Here is a 24,509-nt window from a genome sequence, read left to right on the forward strand (position 1 = left end):
AAGGAGATCCAACCAGTCCATCCTAAAGGAAATCAGTCCTGAATATTCATTGGAAGGACTGATGCTGAAGCTGAAGCTCCAATTCTTTGGCCACCTGATGTGAAGAACTGACTCATTGGAAAAGACCCTAATGCTGGGAAAGACTGAAGTCAGGAGGAGAAGGGGACGACAGAGGATGAGATGGTTGGATGGCATCAGTGACTTGATGGACATGAGTTTGAGCAAGCTCCGGGAGTTGGTGATGGACAGGGAAGCCTGGCGTGCTGCAGTCCATTGGGTGGCAAAGAGTCAGACATGACTGACTGACTGACTATTAGAAACTAGTAACAGAAATTACAATAATTGCTGTTGTCCAACTTTGTTTGGACATGTCATTAATGTCCAATAATAAATTATCCATAATAAATTATCATGTTATTAATATATTTCATCCTCATGACCAGAAAATGTGTGTAACAAAAAAGAAATATTTGATTTTAATACTTTTCAATTTTTAGTACCCTATTTACTTTCCATGTTTACAAATGTAGATCTCTAATAAGCATAGACTAAGGCACTTCATAAAAACCAAAGCTGAAACACAATGCCAATGGTGTAAATAATAATAAGAATACTTTAAATGTATATACTATACATTTAAGTATACTTTATGTATATACTTTATATATTTTAATAATATTTATGTATATTTTAATAGTATATAAATAAAATATACTAATTTTATACAGTATATAAATAATATAGAAAGTATATACTTTAAATATATATACTATAGCATATACATATACCTTACAAATGCATGCTATATAATTAAAATGTTGTAAGTATATAGATAAGGACTAGAAAAAGTTTAGGAAAAAAATTAAAATAGGTAGATTTTGTTGAAGAGACAAAATTTTCAGGAAAATAAAGATTTTTTAAAAAAATGTTTCACTGTTATAATGTTGCTTACATGGCATTTTACACTGTTCACATAACCATAACTACTTAACGCTTTTTAAAAATCTAGCTATTTGACTGTGGAAAGTTGCTCATTATCTTTTTGTGTGTGTCATACACATAAAAAACAATAAGCAATCTCATTCTCTAAAGGACTGGTCTGTAATAGTTTATAAACCTATTAAAACACTATACAAAATTCATAAGGAATCCTCAAATAGTTGAAAATGGTTATCTGCTATACTAATAGCAGATAAATGATCGTTAAATGTTGCAAATATTCAAAATAAACGTAATCATAAAAAGTAGTATAAAAGTAAACCTACTATAATGCTTATTTTTTCTAAAGTTGAGTCCACCAATACACACACAGAAACACACATTTAAGATTATCAGTTTTTAGTAATATTAAGTTATATAAGCCTTCAATCTAGAAATTAGATCTATTAGTTAGCTCTCTAATCCACACACTAAAAGTGATAGGCTTATTGAGAAATTATTTTTATGTACCTATTTCTATTGAGAAATATCTTTCAACATGGGTTAGATTTTTATAAATGCACCATTTAATGTGCTTGAGAAAGTATTTACCCCCATTTACAACTTATTGAACATTTTAAGTGTGATTATACCCATTTATCTATAAGAATACAACAAGGAGCATCTTCAGCATTGACAATTACATTTAAACACAATCTTTAACCCCAAGAAAGATATATATAAAGAGACATTCAAATCCAAGTACAGATTAACATCGGCCATCCAAGAATCTACATGCATTAACCTCATGGTCAATAACTCTGTTTAGGAATGTGCAGACAGTTTTACTATTATATCTAAAAATTGTCTCCCATCCCAACCCTGCAATGAACTTCTTCAAGTGTAAGCAAAATTATCTAAAGCAGTGATCCCCAAGCTTTTTGGCACCAGGGATCTGTTTCATGAAAGAATTTTTTCACAGACAGGAAGGGTGATGGTTTGGGGATGATTCAAGTACATTAAATTTATTGTGGGCTTTATTTTTATTTTTGTTACATCAGCTCCACTTCAGATCATCAGGCATTATATCCCAGAGGTTGGAGACCCCTGATTTAAAGAACATGAGTATGAAAATGATTAGCCAGAGAGGAACTGAGCCAGTGGCCCCGTCTTCTGCTTGATAAGATGTGAGTAACTGAACATTTATCTAACAGGTGCCTAGAGTCTGTCATGGGACTATCAGAACTTTGGCACAAGTTTTGGCTGAACTAAGCATTCAATGAAGAAAATTACAGTGATAAATCAAGGAACAAAAATTCTTCTCTGTCCATTTCTTAATTATTTTAGGTGATTACCCTGAGAGTGTTTCAGATCTAGATTACTCAGAAGAGCATTTTAAATCTCCACTTTGCAAATTTAGTTAATATAAGATTTCTAGCTAATACTCTACCGTATCTTTCTACAAAGACACTTTCAGTAAGGCAGTTTGAGCACTGGTATGTAAACTCTTCTATGAAAGTCAGGTATATACGAAAGCAGGGTTTCATCATATAGAGGGTGCAGCATGTTTGGTGGGTCAACCAGAAGTTGATTAGGCAAAATTTTAAAGGAAAAGCAATTAGGACACTATGGTATTTTGATGTTTGACTATTTCCACATGTATGATGCATGAAAATGAAGACTAGCTAAAAAGTCTAAATAATTCTGAAAAGTTTTTTTTTTTTTTTTTTTAGCTCTGAAAAGTTTTATCAAGGGCAACTCTAAATCACGCTTTGCTTGTTGTTCTTGTTGAAAGCATTCCTTAATGTTGATCTGTTTGTTCTTTTAGAATGTTGAGAGGAGGCGGGGGGATCTCAAGCTGATTAATAATGTTTTTCTTTGAATTTGTTTTTTTGAGTCCCACAGTTCAGTATTTACATAAATGGGTGCCCTGCTGCTGTTAAATCATTCATCCATGTTTGTCTAGAAACTGTTTCCTATAAAGCTAAGCCCATATGTTTTGCAAGGCTTTTTCTCCCTCTTAAAAATAAACCTGAATTTCCCCATTGCTCTACCACGGAAGAGTATTCTAGATATGATTTGTTACCATTTCCCCACAAAGGAAAATTAGAAAGTATGTAATAATAACCAATCTAACATGCCTCCAAAACTAGTTTAGTACCAGGTTCTAATTCTTCATTTACTTGAAGCTTCATCTGCTTATAAGGAGAGAGAAAAAACCCTCGGTAACTTGGCTACAAGAAAAAAAAAAAAGTGGTTATTATAGTCAGAGTTTAGACCATAAAACTGCAACTAGTCTACTTTTTTCCAAGTATCATAAATGCTTAAATTTTATTTTTCCTAGTTATGGGAAATATGAGGCAGGCACTTTTTTAGAAAACAAAATTCTTTTAAAAGCCATGATCATAAATTTGTAAGGTTGAAGCCCAAACTATTGAATTTGTTCGTGAAAAAGTCATAGTAGTCTTTTTAATGCTGCCAAAAGAAAGAAAGAAAATTCTGACTTGTGAAAGTATAGTAAATTTTAGGGACTTTTTCAGGACATCAATAATACTAGCTCCCAAATAAAATCCCAAGGGAGTTAATCTTCCAATAGTCAGGAAGACGTTTAGGTTTTGCCAGTGGAGAAAATTTGAAGTCAGATGTTGATGTATTTTCTAGATTCTTCCTACTACCATTAGCAGCAGCTAGGAAGCATCAAGGCTTGAAGACTTTAATTCTCTCTTCCACCCCCTCAACTCATTCCCCTTTAAACTATTTGATTAAAAAACAAGCTGTGTTTTTCTTCCATTATTCTCCACCCCAAGTTTGATGATGGGAGCACATCTCTATTTGGTCGAGCTGCAGTCCCTGCCTTTTCACTACTTTTCTTTTTGAAAGAGATAAACACGTTCTTGTCACCCACAGCTGTTCCTCCAGATGTTCCTGAACGAGGACCAAAATCAGCTCATCCGGGCCTTAAATGTGGTCTCCTCGGGCATTCCTGTGAGAGCTGCTGTCTTCTCTAGGTGAGATCTCTCTCAGTTCCAGCGCGCCTCAGGGGAGAAACCTTTCCTTCTTCACCCTCTGAAGAACATCTGCCCACCAAGAGCCGGGCAAGCCTCTCTGACCAACTGGACTCGGGAACAGGCAGCCCCTCAGTCAAGTGGCCCATCCCGGAGAAGGCAAGAACAACGGCTCTCAGCTGGGAGCCAGGCAGAGAGAAACTGCAGAGAGAAATTTCTTCCTAGGGAAGGAAATCAGAGAGCTTGCCTGCTGTGAATTCAGAGTTCATTTGTTGAGGATGTAATGTGTGCTGTGTAGTTGGCACACATCATTTTATTTAAACCTTACTCTATGATGTACTGAATCTCATTACCGTTTTACAAATTGGAAAACCAAAGGAGTCTATGAATAAGGATTCTTTGGATAAAACTGCCAGGAATCCAATTCAAACTATTTTAAGCGAAGGAATTTAGTTGGCTCAAACAACTGGAAAATCTACAGTGCTGCCTTCAGGCCTGGCTGAGGCCACAAGTTCAAAGGTTATCATATTCCTGGCTTCATCTTCTTCGCTCAGTCTTATTTCCCTCTCTGTTGGCCCTATTCTGAGACAGACTCTCGCCATGTATGTCAAGGATGACCACCAACGTGCCAGGCTGACATCAGCCTTAGAGCTCGCAATCCGAGAGGGGAGAAAGAGTGCCTTTTTCCTGACAATTCTGGGGAAAAACATTCCAAGGAAGTCTCTGGTATTTTGGCTTGGATCACATCACTCTACCTGAACCAATGATTTGAACACAGCACCCTGGCCAGGGTGGGTCACATGCCCATCGTGTAGTGAGAGGGTGTAATCAGACTCTACCAAACCACACAAAGGAGGTCCCCATAGAAAGAAGAGTTCAGTGACCAGAGAAAGTAAAGAAAAGAAAAGATGTTCAGGGGGGAAAAAAAAAATCTGTAGCTACCGCATTCTTATAATGTGAAAGTTAAGTCGCTCAGTTGTGTCCAACTCTTTTCAACCCCATGGACTGTAGCCTACTAGGCTCCTCTGTGCACGGAATTTTTCAGGCAAGAGTACTGGAGTGGGTTGCCATTCCCTTCTCCAGGGGATCTTCTCAACCCAGGGATCAAACCCGGGTCTCCCTCATTGCAGGCAGATGCTTTACCATCTGAGCCATCAGAATAAAAATAAATTCTTATAAGAGGTGTAAATCCTGCCCAAGCTCACAGCACTAAGGTTCATTCTCATCTGAACTGACTCCAAATCCCCTATACTCCCACCGTAAGGAAAAGAGAAACATACAGGCAAACTAGCTGAGGAGAGAAGACTTTCATTATATCCACCAAATAACTCCAAAGTATCATTACTTTGGAAGTAAATCCATGGTAGATTCACGTGTTGATGGGCTTTGATGTACTCCACCATAAAAGTGGACATCCTCTGAAAAACAGTGTTTTTCTGAATGATGGATTTCTAATTTAGGTTTAACCTCATAAACATAAAAATGTTTACTATACAATCTAACTTGTAATTAAAGCATTCCACATATATATTTAAAGTGTTATTGCCATTTTTAAGAGAGAACATATATGGAATGGAATGGCTCAACATCATCACATAAACATCAACCAGAATAAAATACTACTACACAGTTTCACCTGACAATCTCCTGAGGTTAGTGGAATTATTTACCCAAATCTTAAACTTAAGTTTGCATATCAGATTTTGTTATTTTTCTGTCAACTCCTTCACTTGTCAGGACAATATATAAAAACTAAAATAAAATGATAATTTGAGTAGGATAGAAGGTGGTCATATACCACACCTAGCCTCCATCAATGTGCTCTGCTGTCTCGTTTGATGCTTCCAAAGTACAGTGAACTTTGAAATCAGATAATCAGTCATATCAGGAAGGTGTCAGTATGTTAAATTAATGTCTTTAGGAATTGTCCTTTTGTAAATGAACTTGTAAATAAATCACTGAGGATAATTGTTTTATGGAGGAAGTGTCACAAAATAACATCTCTAAGAAAAAAACAGCAACTACACAGTCAATGCCTCAAATATCTAAAGAAAAGTAAAAAACAGGCTTCTTTATAGGAAGTCGTCTTCATATAATATTGTGGATGAAGAGACATGAATACAGACTGAGCTGATGTGGCAGATCTGGGTCTCCACCTTGCTCCCAGAGTGGAAAGGTGGTGAAGAATCAAGTTTTAGAGCTTGAAAGCTGGAGTCAGACAGATTTGGGATTGATTCAAAGATCAGTCATCTTTTTGCTATGGATCCACAAACAAGTTCCTCACCCTCTCTGAGCATCTATTTATTCACTTATAAAATAGTAAATAACTTTTTGGAGGGTACTTATGAGAATTAAAGAAGATAATATTTTGAACTGCTTGTCACAAGTGCTTGGAAAATTATATTCAAACTTTCTACTGTTGTTATTGCTGCTTGAAGCCACCAGACTATAGCAACACGACATATACACAATGCCTAGACTTCAATAATATAACAAGGAGAAAAGTGCTAGAGGCTGAAAACTGAGGTTTGGGGTTTTAGTCTTATGCCTTCATTAACCTTCTAACTCTGCTGGAAAAGACAGAGGAAGCAATGGGAGAATTCTACCTCTTTAAAATTTAAAAAGTAAGATTTGTAAATGTATAAAATCTATGTACGTATACTATTCCATCTTGGAGAAGGGAATGGCAACCCTCTCCAGTATTCTTGCCTGGAGAATCCCATGGACAGAAGAGCCTGACAGGCCACAGTCAGTGGGGTCACAAAGAGTCAGACATGACTGAAGCAACTTAGTATGCACCCATACAAGCTATGGTTATCACACAATTTGGTGCAAATAGCCAATGGTCCCATATACCAGACTTGCTTGGAAATCTATCGTATTTGTATTTCAGATGATAAAAGAGGGACCCAAACTTTGGGCCTCTAGGGCTCCTATGCTGCATAATTAAGGAAACATGCTCCCTTTCCTGGTTTGAACAGGGGCCAAGGTACAACAGCAACGTTAGTTAATGGAGCCTTGGTTCCGATCATATCCTTTCATCTTAAGTATTCACTGTTGAGGATAACTCCAGCACCTTCCTGCCATGATTGTATGGATGAAGATAGGAGGTCAGTGTCCAAATTTGCGGTTGACTAGGACTGATCATCTTAAGCACTGACTCAAAACCAGTCTGCATGGAACTTCAAGGAAACTCAATTACTTAACTAGAAGGCCAACCTGCAGGGGATCAGTGGCAGGAAAATTAATCCTGTGTCTCCATAGTTAAAGCCGTAATTGTTTATAATCAAAACTATCCTTCAAAAATCCCTCAAACTGATCTAAAGCACAGTATACAAGGTTTATATACAGCAGTCTTAACAGTCATCTTAGTCACTAATATAGAAAATCACTGACCTCAGCTGAAGAAAAAAAAACAGGAAAGTCTATAGACAAATACAAGGGCATTCAAATAATTTAGCTTTTAGAACAAGACTGAAATCTCTAGGTAAATGAAATCCTGGCAGAGAGTTCTAGAATGTTCCTACTCATGTACAGAGCTTACTCCATTCTCTTTTAGTAGAAAAAAAATCTCTGTAGCATTGTTTGTCTGTTGCTGGAAGAATTATATCAGTTCTTAAATTAAATGGACTTTAGTTTCTAGTGAGAACAGTTACTGATACATTAAAAACTACTGAATCATTTTTGTTTTTAGATGGTAGTTGAGTTTTCCTTTATTTTATTTACATGTTCATTTCCAAAATTTCTTATCTCCTTATAGTTTATGGCATCTTTCCAACAATGAGGGAATCCCAAGACCCAAAGTTGATATTGATACTGCAAGGCAGTAAGGTAGTAACATATTTCATAAATTACATGGTCCCCATAAAGCATTATGGGAAAGAATCTATTTTTTTATTGAAGCATAATTGACTTAATATGTTGTACCAATCTTTGCTATATAGCAGAGTGACTCAGTTATACATATATATACATACTTTTTATATTATTTTCCATTATGGTTTACCATAGGATATTAAATATAGTTCCCTGTGTGGGAGGGATCTTAATATTGCTTTTGTTGTTATTCAGTTCTGAAGTCATGTCTGACTCTTTGCAACCCCATGAACTGCAGCATGCCAGGCTTCGCCATCATTCACTATCTCCCAGTGTTTGCTCAAACTCATGTCCATTGAGTCAATGATGTTATACAACCATCTCATCCTCTGCTGCCCCCTTCTCCTCCTGCCTTCGATCTTTCCCAGCATCAGGGTCTTTTCCAATGAGTCAGCTCTTCTCAACAAGTATTGGAGCTTCAGCTTTAGCCTCAGTCCTTCCAATGAATATTCAGGGTTGATTGCCTTTAGGATAATATTAATTTTAGTTACAGAATAATTGCAGTGGTGATGTCTACTGTAAGCATTCAATAGATCCCTAAGTGCTTTCTGTATATTAATTCTTTTAATCCTGTTTGGTTGTTCTATTATTACCTCTGTTCTGCAAATTTGGAAACTAATACCAATGAAGACTAAGTATCTTGATCAGAGTTCTAGCACAAGTAAGTATTAATAGTAAAACTTAGATTACACACCAGCTGCCTGGCTTTGAGCTACTCTGATGGTAAGACCTAGAAAGTATTTGGAATCATGAACTTCCTAAACTTTTAATAAATAGGACTAAACTAACAGAGCACTTGAACACCTAAATTCAGGGGCATTAATAGCTTGGAAGGCACAATGATAGGAGGCATTAATAGGAGACAGCGTTTTCCATCAACCTAGAATGATTCAGTCAGAGACATACAAAACAGATGTTTTAGTACAAGGGCATACAGAAGGACATGAGATAAGCCCTTAAAAGGGTGTCTGAGTAAAACTGTAACTGAACGAACATCTGCTAAAACTATAGAAGTTGATAGGTGGTTTCTCCTAGTCTCAACAGGTAAAAATGAAAAGATTCCTGGAGCTTTAATTACTGCTCACCAAGACTGGACCCCTCAGCTAGGGGAAAAAGTAGAGATTTCACCTTACTTATGGGCTCCCTTTCCCAGTGTAGTTCAAACATTTATATTTCCTATATGATGGGATTTATTTTGGTTATCACAATTCCCCAGAGGATGAGGAGCACCCAGGAATACTAAGAGCCGAGGGCCTTCCAATGCAGGAGGTGCACGTTCATCTCCGGGTAGGAAGCTAAGATCTCACCTACATCAAGGCCAAAAAACCAAAGCATAAAACAGAAGCAGTACTGGAGCAAATTCAATGATGACTTTAAAAAATGGTCCACATAAAAAAATCTTAAAAAAAAAAATAACAATAAGAGCCACACTGTGGTGAGTCCTTATTGTGTTCCAAGGAGTCTGCTTGCATTAATGCATTCCTACCTTACAGCTGCTCTCTGAAGTCAGCCTTGTGTGAGAAGGGAGTTTTTTGCCTCCTGACCCCATACTGCTCTAGTTAACCTTCTCCTGTGCAGGAGGAGTTGCCAATCTGAGTTCAGAGCTGGAGGCAAAGGCCTTGCTAAGGTAGGAAAGATCATACTCCCTTAATGTGATTACAGAATCCACATGAGACCACTTATGGTAAGTTGACCAGGGCAAAGTCTATCTTCTGAGTCAGGTCATGGGCCACTTTTTTCTCTTTTACCTCTGCCATCTGCCATGAGGAGATTAAGTGGGTAGTCAGGTCAAAAATCAGCTCTGCCAGTCCAACCAAGATTCAAAGGCAAAGGATAAGGGGCCTCCTACAGGCTCCCTGGACTGTGCTACAAACTCTACTGAGCTCTGAATAGCATCCTGGGTGGTGGGTGACTGGGGCTCTTCCAGATATTTATAAATTGGCTCTTAGTTCCTATTTGGGTTATTAAACATCTTGATTGAAATCTCCCATGCTTGCATGCTCAGTCATTCATCTGTGTTGGACTCTTTGCAACTCCATGGACTGAGGCCTGCCAGGCTCCTCTGCCCATGGGATTTTCCAGACAAGACTACTGGAGTGGGTTGCCATTCCCTTCTCCAAGAGATCTTCCTGACCCAGGTATCAAAGCTGTGTCTCCTGTATTGGCAGGTGAATTCTTTACCACTGAGCCACCTGGGAATCCTGAAAGCTCCCATAGGAACTGGCGTAAGTGACAGGTTACAAAATCTACCCTCCCTCCATGACCCCAAAAAACAAATGATTTTCTTATCTCCAGGAATCAAAGGAGAGAACCAAAGTGTAACTGGGCTAGGTATCACTAGCATGAGGTTAATCCAAAAAGGAGCATAAAAAGTAGGCCCTGGAGCAAGCACTATTCAATCACAACCTTTTTTTTTTTTTTCTTTGTAGAAGAAATTTAAAGCCCTTAGTTCCATTGTCTGCAAAACACCTAGAACTCACCTAGAACCCAGAATGGGCTTTTCCGTAATGGGAATTGGGAAGGGAGGAATTTGAGACTATGATGATCTATTTTCTTCAAAACAGGGCACAGGCCAAAACGTAGTAGTGATGGTCAGATTTTACCACTTAATCTCTCTAGAATGGGCTTCTTTTAATGTAAGAGGAACAGGATTAACCTAAATGACCTCAAGCTATCTTTCAGCTCCAGAATTTCATGGGTCTTGGAAACAGCTGCTAGGAGAATCAAATAAGACGATAGATGTGAAACCACTTAAAACACTTACCAGATGCTTTGGAAAGGTATTATTATATGAAAAATCATAGCCAAAAAAGTTCCAGAAGTCCTAAGAACAAAAAATCCAGGTGCTTTCCCTATCTAGCCCCCTCGGAGGGCACTCCCACACAAAGCAGCAGTCAAAGAAGCATCAAAAGACCTAGAACATCCTTGAAGAACAAATGTTTCTGCTTTTATTTTTTCCTGAGACTCTCTTCTTCCCCAGTTGGGGTTCTTTGAGTTGATTTCACAGGAAGAACTCCCATTGTCACAAATGAAAGTCACATGTAATCTATAGAGAGGCAAATGGAACTCACCAGGAGGATAATGAAACAGACAGGTTTTGCTTAAATCAGAGAATGGGAAATAGATATCACTTTGAAATTATACTTTACCACAGCAGTGAAACCACAAGTTTACGAAGTAGGCATTTTGCTTAGGGAAATGGACAGAATTTGTGTACAAGAGAAGATCTAGTGGTAGAAGGGGGCCAGGAGAGAGGAGAAATTGACATTTTTAAATTGGGACAATATGGCAGATGAGTATGGCCATAGAAGCCTCACCAGACAGAAGGAAAAGTCCAAGTATCTATAAGGGACTTTACCTTCATCAATTTAAAACAACCTAGCAAAATTGGTATTTCTACAGTGTGCTAATTATAATTCCAGGCGAAAGCAAAGAAAATTGACATTTTAATTAGCATGGGCAGGTCTGCAATAATAATGAATCATTTCTACTGGCTGAATACTGAAAATAGCTTCTAGTTATTTTAGGATCCAGGCATTCAGGGTTCAGAAACAGAGTCTCCTAGTCCTTGAAATTAGTCAAATGTCTTTTTTTTTGTACTCCCTTAGGTCCTTCTGCCGGAGAAGGCAATGGCACCCCACTCCAGTACTCTTGCCTGGAAGGTCCCATGGGCGGAGGAGCCTGATAGGCTGCAGTCCATGGAGTCGCTAAAAGTTGGACATGACTGAGCGACTTCACTTTCACTTTTCACTTTCCTGCACTGGAGAAGGAAATGGCAACCCACTCCAGTGTTCTTGCCTGGAGAATCCCAGGGATGGGGGAGCCTGGTGGCTGCCGTCTATGGGGTCGCACAGAGTTGGACACAACTGAAGCGACTTAGCAGGTCCTTCTGCAGGCCCTTTCCATCACACTTTCCACATTGTGTTGTAATTTTCTTTGTATACCTACAAAGCTAACTTGATCACTTAGCCACCATTCCTAATTCCATAAGCATACCTACTGAGTTTCTTCCAAATATGTTCCTTCTCCAAGAACTCCAATAAATGCTATTTTCTCCATCTCATATCACCCGTATCTGTTTTCTTACATGAACATGCCATTCAAATATTGGCATGTTATATATTCAAAGAAATGAAAATTTCTTTTCTCCAATTCCCAACTTGATGAATATGCAGAAGCAGATGTTTCAGGCGTCAGGTGAATGAAAAAAGGAGGAAAAGCAGGGGAAGACGGAAAAGGTAGGGAAAATATTTTCATGTTTACCAATATATGAGCTTAGCCAGACAAAGACAAGAAAGTAGGCATCAAATCATAGAGAAGAGAGTCAAACCAAGGGCATGTTTATTACCTGCATTGAACTAGAGTTTAAAGACGGGAGAAAAATGACAAGAGATGTTGGTGCAGGCGGTAATAGATTGTGTGTTCACTGATGAGAAGCATAGATTCTATACCGACGAGAAGTGTAGATTCTATGTGGAAACTACAGGGAATCACTGAAGTATTTTGCAAAAGATGTGCTTTAGAAAGCACAGTGGCTCTGATGACAGTGTGACCAATGTGTAACCCTGATGTCAGCAGCATTGACCCCGTGTAGTGACATAGTAAGAATGCCCTGGGATTCCCCCAAGGGCAGGGTCCTCTCAGAGAACTCTGCTAGTTCCCTGGGGAGTTTTTGTTTCCTGGCTTCTCCAGTCTGCTTCTATTCCCTTTCAATATCAACCCCAATAGATAATCCAGCTTTCTTCTTTGATTTCAAACACACAATAAAAACTTTCTTCATTTATACCAAGTCTTTGTGAGCGTTAGTCGCTCAGTTGTGCCTGACCCTTTGCGACCCCATGGACTGTAGCCCGTCAGGCTCCTCTGTCCACGGATTCTCGAGCAAGAATACTGGAGTGGGTTGCCATTCCCTTCATCAGGGGATCTTCCTCACCCAGGGGTCGAATCTGCATCTCCTGTATTGCAGGTAGATTCCTTACCATCTGAGCCACCAGGGAAGCCCACACCAAGTCTTTAGTTTACTGTTTTTTTTCTTATTTTGTTTTGAAGACTACACTGACATTTTCTTAGGTAAGATGCAGAAAGGTTTACATGTCAACAACACAAAATCCCCTTGGCCATCCACTGCAGCCCACTAGAGTCTAACTGGGTTTCCCTAAGCAGTTACCTGTTTCTCTTTCCTTATGGTATCACTGTGACTTTCTCACTCCTTTTGGGCATATTCTCAGGAGCAAGAAATGGTTTTCCCTCTATTTGGCCAGCATGCCCTCTGCTCTGATGTCAGATTCCTGTACACTTGTCTGTCTGGGGTGGTTCAGCTGCCCCCAAGCAGGCATATCAAGGCATATTCCCATAAAGAGTATTTCTTCCTCAGAAGAAACTCTCACAACTGTTAGCAAATTAGATCTTTTTCATCGTGTTAAAAATCATTGAAAGAAGGCAAAGTTGCAATGAAAAAAAAAAAGACATAGTTGATACAGAAATATAAGGGGAGAAGAAGAAGATTATTTTAAGAGATAGCAAGACAGAATAAACAGATTGGGCACCAGTTGTGGCAGGAGAGACAAGGTCAAGGATGATTTTGTTTTCCTAGTTGGCCAACTGGAATGACCATAAATGATAATGACAGCCACCAAGCAGAAAATAGTGGATGATTATCATTAGTTGGTGTGTTCTGTTTTATGTGCTGAGTTGATACGTCTGTGGAACATGCAAATGAAGTTGTCTAGCAGGCCATTGGACTTGCTCATCTAGAACTCTGTAGCAAGACATTTAAACATCTACAGAACATCAGTAGGTTTGGAGCCATAAAATAAATTACATCATCCCAGACCAGTGTAATGTGCATGAAAAAGAAGTGACAATAACTCAGGGAGACATTCACACATAAAGAGTGGAGAGAGGAAAAGGAGTCCTTATAGAGCCTGGAGGAGCTGGCGGAATGGAGTAATGTAATAATCATGAAGAAACTAGTGTCTTGAGAGCCAACGAGGGCAAGTCTCCAGAAGGACATACTGGTCATAGCATCACTGCTATACAGAAATCAAGCCGTATGGCACCACGGTGCCCTCCTGGGTTTTCTGCTTTGTTGAAGAAACCAGTGTGAGATGTAGCAGATCCAAATTAAGCAGCTGGTTTAATTCCTATTAAGTTCTAACAATTTATTTGTCTTAACCCAGTTCTCATTTTCTTCGGGTAAATGTATTCAAAATGTTCCAGAATATGACTTTCTTATTTTCACAGCTATGGAATAAGGATAATCATAGGGGTCTGAGGGGCCATACATCACTTCCATTCTAAAAAAAAATGATAAAGCTGAGAGTCCCAAGGAAGCAAATGTAACATTAGCACAGCTATTATCAAGCAAGAACTGTTGCCTATTGAAAATTAGGCATATTTTTTAGTAGCTGCATTAAATCTCTCAGGTCACTGGGTCGGATATTACAGTAATTGATATAAAGAATAAATACAGATTACTGAATGTCTAGAAAAGTACTTATTAGAATCTGCCCTAGGACAGTGGTAATTTGATTTTCTTAATCTTATTTTCTTCTTCTATACGCTATTCTCAGATAGCCCTAACAAAATCTCCTTCAATATGATCTGCCTAGCTCCCTAATGTTAATGGATATTATTCTTTAGCAGAAAAGGATAACATGAAGACATATGTCCTACCTAAGAGAAAATACTCCATAGCAAGTAGTGGGGTGAGTGCTGTGGAATGTCACCCAGATGCCCCTTCAGGCTCTTGGCACCCTTTCCACAGGCTGCCGAGACAGTTGGCTGCTGACCTCTCAGAGCTGAGACTCTGCCTGAGTCAGAGGACCTGCCTCATCCAAGTTTATGTCCCACTGACAAGGGCAATTCGTATCCAACGGCTGGCTGATGTGAGTATGAAGCCAGAGTTGCCTTACGTCACTCACTGATTCTGGGCCACTCTAAAGACTCTAGCTGAGGGCTCTGTGCATCACAGTTCAACGGACCTGCTTCCCTCACTCCCTCATAGGCGCTGATCCCAAGAGTACCCGCTACTAAATTTCCTTCACACACTCTCTGTGTCTCTGCATCTGGTTTCCAGAGAACTTGACCCAAGCTAACGGATAGTACATGTTTATTTATATACTTTACATGAAGAGATAGTCAAATTACAAAGGAATTTAGCATTATAACTATCATTTTCTAAACCTTTCAAATGCAGAAGGACAAAGTGATTTACAATATGTATTGGTAATATTCAATCATCCACATTGTGTGTGTTAAAAGTTCAGTTAATAATTGTGTTCTCCATCATTTCTGGATATATGCCATTTTGAGCAAAGTGGTGAAAGTGAAAGTGAAGTCGTTCAGTCATGTCCAACTCTTTGCAACCCCATGGACTGTAGCCCACCAGACTCCTCTGTCCATGGGATTCTCCAGGCAAGAATACTGGAGTGGGTTGCCATTTCCTTCTCCAGGGGATCTTCCCGACCCAGGAATCAAACCTGGGTCTCACCGCATTGCGGGCAGATGCTTTAACCTCTGAGCCACCAGGGAAGCCTTAGTGGTATGCATCTCTTAATCTAACCATTTCCCTTCCCCTCCTCTTGAAAATTTCATGAAGTCTGCTGTGTTTTTGTTTTTGATGGTGTCATTACTGACAACTGCTAAATGTGCTTTCATTAACTTTGATTTCTATTGTCTTTGTTCTCAAATGTTTGCTATTCACAGTTACTTAACCTTTTATATCAATCTATAATCTTCATGGATTGCATTAGCTTACAGGAATATCTATTACATTTCTTAAAATACTCTGTGATTTTGTTTCTTCACCTCAATAACTTGCTTCTTTTGAAAACATATTCCTTGACACTTCTGTCATTTATTAAAGGAGCAGGGTGCCCTTTACATTAATCATTCCTTTTATATTTTAAAGTTCATTTTACTAGTTAGCAGTTAGAATGAGACTTTAATGGTGTTAATTAGAGAAACTAGAGGTGCCTTAATTGTGTGTGGTCAATCATTCTACACCCATGAATTCCTCCATGAAAACATTCAGTGAATTAAAATAGTATATAAGACACCATTCCAAATCAAAGACAGCAGCAGAGCGCTTGACCTAAACTAAAAGCCTCATCAGAAGGCTACCTAGGCTCCTATCATCCTCTAATTGGTTAAGTGGTACAGGATTCTAAAAAGTAACAAGTGAATTTTATAAAGGCAAGAAAAAAGGAGAAAAACAGCTGACCTCATGCATCTGGTTATCTGATGGAGGCTGCAGTAGAAACAACTCACGGGTAAATAAATGCACAGCCTTCCACACACAGTGAGTCAATATTCCCAACAATTTAACCAATAAATACATCAGAATGTTCTTCTGTGCAGGGTAAGCAGAGGAGGCAGCCCAGGAAAAAATGTCCCCTTCCTCCACGATATGCACACACATAGAGGCATGCCAACGTAGAGGAACGTTTTCATCCTCAGTTTCTGTTTCTGCTAACTTTCCCTGCTTTTAAAACACTAAGCTAGCCAACAGAAAGAAGCATCTCCATTACACATTTCAGTAAAGGTTGCCCACTCTGATGTTGCCCGCTCTGAAAATTATAATTCTTTTCTAAATTCAGATAGGATCCACACTATTCATCAGGCTGTTATAATCCTGAAATATTGTATCATGTTTGTAAATAGCTGTCACCTGGTCACCATGGCTGTAGTCCCCACAGGCTTCCCACTCCATCCTCATCCACTCACCTCTCCACAGTCCACTGACTAAAGGGATAATGTTTCACGCTGCAAGGGACCCCAGAACCCTGCTCAAGATCCATAGCTGATGGCCACTCCTTGGTCACTGCAGATGATAAACTGGCCATTAGATACTTTTCCTATCAGTCCTACTACACAATGCAGAAATTAGAGGGATTACCTAATTTGTGGTTTTGTGAAGATGAAAAAAAGAGCTGCTTGAGAATGACCATTATAACAATCATGTTTTCTATGTGTCCTACAATCTTCTGAGAGCTTCGCATGCACAGTGTACTAATGAGGTGTCCCTGTTAGCCATATTTTACAGCCGAAGAAACCAAGACTTGGGCATGAAAAGTATTGCTGCGGAAAGCACACTGTTATCACCTGTAAGAAGTACATACAGTGTGCTGTGCAGTGGGTTCCGGCAAGAAGTTCCCATGTCTCCTTGCCTGTGTGATGAAGGGAATAGGATCAGTTCCACCAGTCCCTTCACAGAATCTCCCTCTTGCTCACATCCCACGCGATCCAATCAGCACTGAGATGTCGGCTTCTTGCTTCTAGTCCTCCTTACTCATCCTCAGCCTTCATCTTTACCTAGACACTCAACACCAGTCTTTAAGCTCTCCTGGTTTATTTGTGCTCTTCTCTAATGTGTTTTATACATATGCTCTTATTTTCCCCACTTTCAAATAACTTCTCTCCGAACCACTTCCTTTGCCAGATTGTGCCCTTGCTTTGTAGCGAAATTTATCCAAAAACTTATTTGCATTCCTTGTCTACAATCCCTCTTCTGCTCCTCTCTTCTAAATTCACCTGAGCAGGATTTCTTTCACCAGTGCTCTGAAACTGCTCTTGTAAAGGTCCCCAGTAGCAATCACATTGACAAATCCAGTGGTCAATTCTCAGTCCACACCTAGCTGAACACACAGCAGTGTTTGATACATGGGATCACTATAGTATCCAAGACACTGCATAGCCATGGCTTCCCTTGTAATTTCCAGGATTCCACATTTCCCTGACTCTCCTCGCATCTCACTGGTTGCTCATTCTCATCTCCTGTGACGGTGCCTCTTTGTCTCTCAAACTTCCTAATGTTGGTGCTCTCCCAGATCCCAGTCCTCAGCCCTCCTCACTTCTCTGTCTCTACTCAGCCCCTTTAGAGACTGTGATCGTAAGTAATTATTTACATTCCAACAGCTTCCAACTTACACATCCAAGCTCAGATTTCTCTCCCAGACTCTGTCTTCGTATAGCCCACAGCCTATATAACAACTCCCTTTGCATATTTAAAGAACGTCTTCCACCTAATGTGTCCAAAACTCTGCCAGGATCTTCCTTCCCCAAACCACGCGGTCCATGGTCTTCTCACATTAATTCACGGTCATTCCATCTCTCCAGGTTTCAGGTGAACACCTCAGAGCTATCCTTGACGTTTTTTTTTTTTTTTTTTTTCCCCTCTCACAAAGAAGAGCCAAGCCAGCAAGGAAATCCTGTCAGCACCATCTTCAACATACCGCAATTGTGCGGTAGTTTGAGCATTCTTTGGCATTGCCTTTCTTTGGGATTGGAATGAAAACTGACCTTTTCTAGTCCTGTGGCCACTGCTGAGTTTTCCAAATTTGCTGGCATATTGAGTGCAGCACTTTGATAGCATCATCTTTCAGGATTTGGAATGTTTTCTTGGTATCTCTAATTTTCTTGAGGAGATCTCTAGTCGTTCCCATTCTACTGTTTTCCTCTGTTTCTTTTCAGTGATCACCTAGGAAGGCTTTCTTATATATCCTTGCTATTCTTTGAAAGTCTTACCACAGAGCATTGCTTCTCAGCCCCTGCTGCTCTTTCCCTTGTGCAGCAAGCTTCCCTGTCATGACGCTCCTGGGCTCTGTCCACCCCTGGCTCACTCTCCCCCGTTATCTGTAAGCAGATTTAGAAGTGATAAGCTGGCATAATTATCACTCCCCCTCCCTGTTACTCTTGACAGCTGGTCTGCCCTTGGAGAACACATGTCCTCCAGTGGCCTAAGGGGCCTTGCAACTAAGTGCATACATTTCCTCAATTCTCAAATATAATCTCATATCTGTAATACAGTTGATGTCTTTATTATCATATGCCTTTCCCACTCATTCATTTATTCCTTCACCCATTCAACAAATAATTATTAAGTGCCTATTATAAACCAGGTACTATCTAACAAGGAGCTTCCCCAGTGGCTCACTGGTAAAGAATCTGCCTGCAATGCAGGAGACATGGAGATGCAGGTTCTATCCCTGGATCAGAAAATGCTCTGGAGAGGAAATGGCATCCTACTCAAGTATTCTTGCCTGCAAAATCCCATGGATAGAGGCCCTGGCAGGCTACAGTTCACGGGGTCACAGAAGAGTTGGACATGGTTGAGCAACTAAACAAAAACTATCTAACATGAGGATTCAGCCATGAACAAAACAGACAAAAAATATCCTGTGTTCACTGATCCATGTTGCTATCTTTACGGTTGGAAGAGATAAGCAAGGTAAATGAGTAAAATTATATTGATCAACAACCTGGGTAAGGAATACAGAGGAGCTGCTTATTGGCCTGGTTATAGCCCAAGAAAGAACAATGTTGTGGATTATTCAGTCTCCTGACTCAGAAAGATTATCATCATATTCTCCTGTCTGCATCCTTGATTGCAAGCCATAGAAAGGAACACTGACTCTCTTATGCATAGGTGAGACTAATAAAACCATAGAGGGGTTCACAAAGTATAGAAGCAGGCTTGATATGTAAACAGGAGCCAAGAAAGCTCTGGAAGCCGACCGCAGAGTGTGATCTGCCTCATAGCTCCTCAGCTGCTTCTCAAGGGACAGGTTCCCAGACAGGAGCATCCTGATGGTGGAGCTGAAACCAGGCGCACATGCTCTGGCTGTCAGAGACAGGGGGAGGGACTAACTGGCCTTTTTCAATTTCCATAGCAAAAGGGATGAAGGGTTCTGCTTCCCACTTAGCCTCACCTAATGAGATCATTCAAAAAATCAAACTGGTTCGGTGTTGTGCTGCCTGGCTGGCCAAAAGACATATATCCATTTTATTATACTGGGCTTCCCAGGTGGCGCTAGCGGTAAAGAACCCACCTGACAATGCAGGAGACATAAGAGACGCAAGTTCGATCCTTGGGTGGGGAAGATCCTCTGGAGGAGGGCGTTGCAACCACTCCACTATTCCTACCTGGAAAATCCTAGGGACAGAGGATCCTGGCGGGCTACAGACCATAGGGTGACACAGAGTTGGACACGACTGAAGAAACCTAGCACTTGGTATATTAACATCATGTTATTTCATGCACCTTAAGTCCAGTTAATCATAGTTTTCTGCTTCCCTTTTTATAAGATATGCTTTCAGCCTATTTTTTTTCTTTTAATCTTATGACCAGAAATTGGGAAGAAAAAACATCATTTTAAAACTGCAAATACTTCTGTCTCCTGACAGATGGAGAATCAAATTAACCACTGAGGCAAACTGCCCCTTTATTTTCTGAAAAACAAAAACCAAAAAACAAAAAGCCACACCTATTGCACACCAGAGCATCCATCCCCAGCATCCTGAGTACAGACGTTTCCAGCAGAGCTATGTCTCTGAAGATTTAGCTGGCTGTTGAGACACATGTTTCAAGTTTTCTATAAGAACAGAAACTGCCCTCCTCTTTGTAGTTTGTTTTTGCAGCAATGTGTGCATGTGCGTGTGTACTCGAGTTCAAGCACTTTCTCAGAGGTAATTTGGGAGCAAAGATGCTAAAAACTGAAGAAACATGATATTTGCTGTGCGCAGACAAGAAACAGTAAAGAAACTGGAAATATAATGCTCAACATATGGTATTGTTCAAAAGGGAACAACACAGAGTTAGGAAAATAGACTTATTTTGGACAGTGTTTGGAGGTGATGATCTTTTGCAAGGTCTCAGGACAAGATGGTGAGTTGTGAGTAGGCTCCCCTCTGGAGAGCAAACGTCCCGCGAGCCCCAATTCAGCCACCGCTCATTTTGCTGCAGCTACTACAACAGCTGCGCGCACGTCTACGCCCAGGAGCCCAACCTGACAGCTCCTGCTGCCTCTGCTCTGACCCTCCCCTTCCCCCGCGTCGCTGGCTCCTGACGCAGCACCTGACGCAGCACCTGACGGGAGGGCAGCCGCGCGGTGCGCACTGGGTAATCCGCCCGCCCTCTAACTGCAAGGCAGTCTGAGCCAGCCAGTGGGCCGCGTCAGGAGAGAGGTCTTTGCCAATAGTCCCCTGTCTCCTGCCAAGGTGGGGGATTCCCAAACGTTGGAAAGAGTTTGAATAGATAAACAGTGACAAATGACCACCACAGTTTCTAATGTTGTAAATACGGTGTTGTATTTAGAACACAATCAAATGTTAATTAGTTTTGGCCACTGTTACCTTCATTTTCTACCTCGGAATCATGAGATAACGACAGTATGATGGCCAGAAATTTAAATTTTCTGGCATTAAAAATTCTTTTCAATTCGTTAATTCAAGCAATCCAATAAGTACCTATTAAGTGCCAAATCTCAACTTTTGGTATTTAGTAATAATTCGGAGTTGTTTGAGATGAGAAGCAATGTAGAATGCCTTACATAAACATTTTATTAAATATTCAGAAATTACTCAAAATTTTAAATATCTAGAAAAAGCAAATCTTAGAACTGTACTCTCTCCCTAAACTTTTCTGAATTTGCCTTCTTTTCCAATTTTCTTTCATATCTCTGATACTTTTTCATCTTAAATTCTCACAGAATTGTATCTAAAATATTACAAATTTACAAATGAAGGCAGTAGGGACATAATAAATGATATTGGGGTGTTTTTTTTGATAAAACACTCTGCTGCTGCTAAGTCACTTCAGTCATGTCTGACTCTGTGACCCCATAGACAGCAGCCCACCAGGCTCCCCCGTCCCTGGGATTCTCCAGGCAAGAACACTGGAGTGGGTTGCCATTTCCTTCTCCAATGCATGAAAGCGAAAAGTGAAAGTGAAGTCGCTTAGTCGTGTCTGACTCTTAGCAACCCCATAGACTACAGCCTACCAGGCTCCTCCGTCCATGGGATTTTCCAGACAAGAGTACTGGAGTGGGGTGCCATGCACTCTAGAGACACAGAAATATCTCCCCTGAATCTCAAAACACATTTTCAAACATCATGTAATAAACTCATACTATGTGACAGAAAACACAGTCTGGTTTTGAGACAGACTTGTTAATAAATAGTTACAAAAAAAAATAAAACAAATTTTTTTACCTTTCACAATTAAATAATTAACCTACTTTAAAGTTTACTTATGATGTGAAGTAAAATGTATTTTCACTTCCTTCAATATGAAAACCTATCCCAGAATCACTTGTTTAATCATATTTCTCTTCTTCCTTGATCTATAACATAAGCATCATTGAACATCTAGCTGAAATTGAGCCAGGGCTCTCTACTGTGCCCACTGCACTATCTCTATACCCGCATTAATGCCAGGCTCTCCAAGCACAGTGAACTGCTCCAGAGAAGTCTTCTCTGAAGGAGGTTTAATGGGCTCAGGCACTTGGCTCATGCAGGCAGGAGATGATCCAAAAGAGATCCCCAGAGGCTGGGCCTGGGTCAGGGTCTCTCACTTCTGAAACTGGCCCATCTAGAACCAGCGATAAATTCCTCCCTATGTTGTGTTTCCTTCCTGTTATTCCAAAATCTCCGTTAAAAGTGTGCCAAATTGTATACCCTTGACTCATCTTTCACCCAGGGAAAGCAGAGACGGTACAAGGAGGTAACAGGAGGAGAACAGTACCAAGATGCGCAGCTGCTGGAGGCAGTGTTCCATCAGCATTTCACATTTCTGCGCTCAGGACCTTCTGAGCGAAGAGCACTGACACCTGTGTAGAAGGAAAACTGAAGAGCAACCCTAAAGATACGGACATCTGGAGAGAGCGAAGAGTTATCACCCTGGAACCATCTGTTCACACTGCAGAGTGAGGATTTGTTCATATTACAAAACAAAAACCATTTTCTCTTTCTTGCACTTTCTTTCCCTCCCCCTACCCATCATCTCCTTCCTCCCCAGTTTCCCTTGAAGCTCCCAGAGGGCACGATGTGCAGTTGTGCCTGCAACTCTTATATAAATTCCAAGTTTCATAATCTGGGGATTCCTCGCCTACAGTGCAAACCTCTGCATGGGTGGGTACATACAGCACTCACCGTGCATTCAACCCCTGGAGAATTTGGGCTCAGAGAACTGATGGAAGCTGCTATATGAGAAGGGTCCACTCCCTGATCTTGAGATGTTATGTTTATATAAATAAAGATATAGATTACACACACACACACACACACACAGAGAAGGGTTTGGAGACAGACATACGAGGACAGAGATAGAAGACTATGGCAGGCCAACTTGCTAGCTTGCAAGTACAGTAACACTGCAGACTTTTCACAGCTCAGACTTAATCACTGCTACAATCCAAGTAAAATTTATTTGGAGATCACGGAAAGTGATCTTGAAATGATACACAATGGCCCACGGGCAACAGGGAGACAAGAAACCTGGGTCTGTGAGAAGAATCCAGGACAGATTTGTTCTCAAAGCTTCCAATAACTCTGGGGCAAGAAAACCAGCATGACAGATTGAATGTTTTTTATATAGATTGAACTTTATATACTTATATAAGGTAAGGGGGTTAGGAGATGTGGTTGGAAGAGTAGGCTGGACTATGACCAAAAGTACTAATATCACATTGAAGAATTTGGACTTCATTCTATAGGTAGTCAATAATTTTAAGCAATGATCAGATCTGTGGATTTTTTAATTTTGTTTTTGTTTTAAGATCACTCTGACAACAGTGTGCCTAGTATAAATTATAAGAGGTGACTGGCAAGAGGGAGAAAATACAGAGGCTATTATATTAGTCTAGGTAACAGATGATGAAGTCTTCTACTAAAGTCTATAGATTCTAGCCCTGTCTCTCTTAAATGGATGTTACAATTAGAACTAGCTTCTGTGCTGATTGGAAATGCATTCATCCCTGACTACAGAATTTGGATTATAACAAAGAAATTTATGCTCATCCAAACTGAATATCTAATCAGTCTCCACTACATATGCCCTGGCTACACTGCTTCTTATAACTAGATGTTCAGCAGATTCTTAAGCCACATCTTTCCTTGAGGTCTTCATACTCTTCTCCTCTTATTCCACAGCCCTTACAGAACATAAACTGGGAATACCTACTTTCTTCCCTTGTGCCATTCTTTCATCCTCTGTCTTCTGATCATCTACCTCCAACTTCTCAATTTCTTCCTGTCATTCCAGCCCTGAAAATGAAAGTGTTAGTTGCTCAGTTGTGACCGACTCTTGGTGACCCCATGGACTGTAGCCTGCCAGGCTCCTCTGTCCATGGAATTCTCCAGGCAAGAATACTGGAGTGGGTTGCCATGCACTTCTCCAGGGGATCTTCCCGACCCAGGGACTGAACCTGGGTCTCCCACACTGCAGGCAGTTTCTTTACTGTCTGAGCCTCCAGGGGCATCCCTGAAGGCTCCCATTTGTAACTGATAGCTGACAGTGATGATGCCCCTCGCTAAACCAAGGAAACAATATCCAGGGCTTCAGACACCTTACTTCCATGTCTCTGCCATCCTAGGCCCTGCTGTTGTTGACCTTGCAGTCTTTCTCCAGCAAGCTGTGCACAATTTGAGCCCATAATTCACTGTATCCTGACTCATCCCTCTGGTGCCATTTCAAGATCCAGTGGATTTTACATCCCTTCTCCTCCTCACTGGTAATGTCTCTGTGTCTTTATCCCTGGAAACATTTGACCCTTAGAAAGAAGGTAAACTTAAACTTGTAGTAACCTAGCAAAATAGAAATTAAAAAAACATTATCTCCACTTTATAGGCAGAAAAACTAGGTTGCAGAGACATGAATGACTTGCTTCAGAGTCACCCAGTTAGTGGGTGTCAGTGCTGGGACACATAACC

General features: G+C 40.3%; 2 long non-coding RNA genes across 3 annotated transcripts in view; one reads left to right on the forward strand and one right to left on the reverse strand.

Annotated features, from left to right (window-relative positions):
* Positions 1-24,509, reverse strand: part of LOC132342496 (uncharacterized) — a 199,700-nt gene that overhangs the window by 12,906 nt on the left and 162,285 nt on the right. The window contains exon 3 of one of the 2 annotated variants that reach the window (XR_009490907.1): positions 23,400-23,843. The exons of the other annotated variant lie outside the window; for it this stretch is intronic. This is a non-coding gene — a long non-coding RNA (uncharacterized lncRNA). Of the gene's footprint in view, positions 1-23,399; positions 23,844-24,509 lie in introns of those variants that run through there. 2 annotated transcript variants of the gene reach the window in all.
* LOC132342495 (uncharacterized) lies at positions 20,444-24,378 on the forward strand. Its single transcript, XR_009490905.1, has 3 exons — positions 20,444-20,798; positions 22,279-22,504; positions 24,173-24,378. It is a non-coding gene; the product is annotated as an uncharacterized lncRNA (long non-coding RNA).

The sequence above is a fragment of the Bos taurus genome, chromosome 16, assembly GCF_002263795.3.
Source record: "Bos taurus isolate L1 Dominette 01449 registration number 42190680 breed Hereford chromosome 16, ARS-UCD2.0, whole genome shotgun sequence".
NCBI classification, from domain to species: Eukaryota; Metazoa; Chordata; class Mammalia; order Artiodactyla; family Bovidae; genus Bos; species Bos taurus.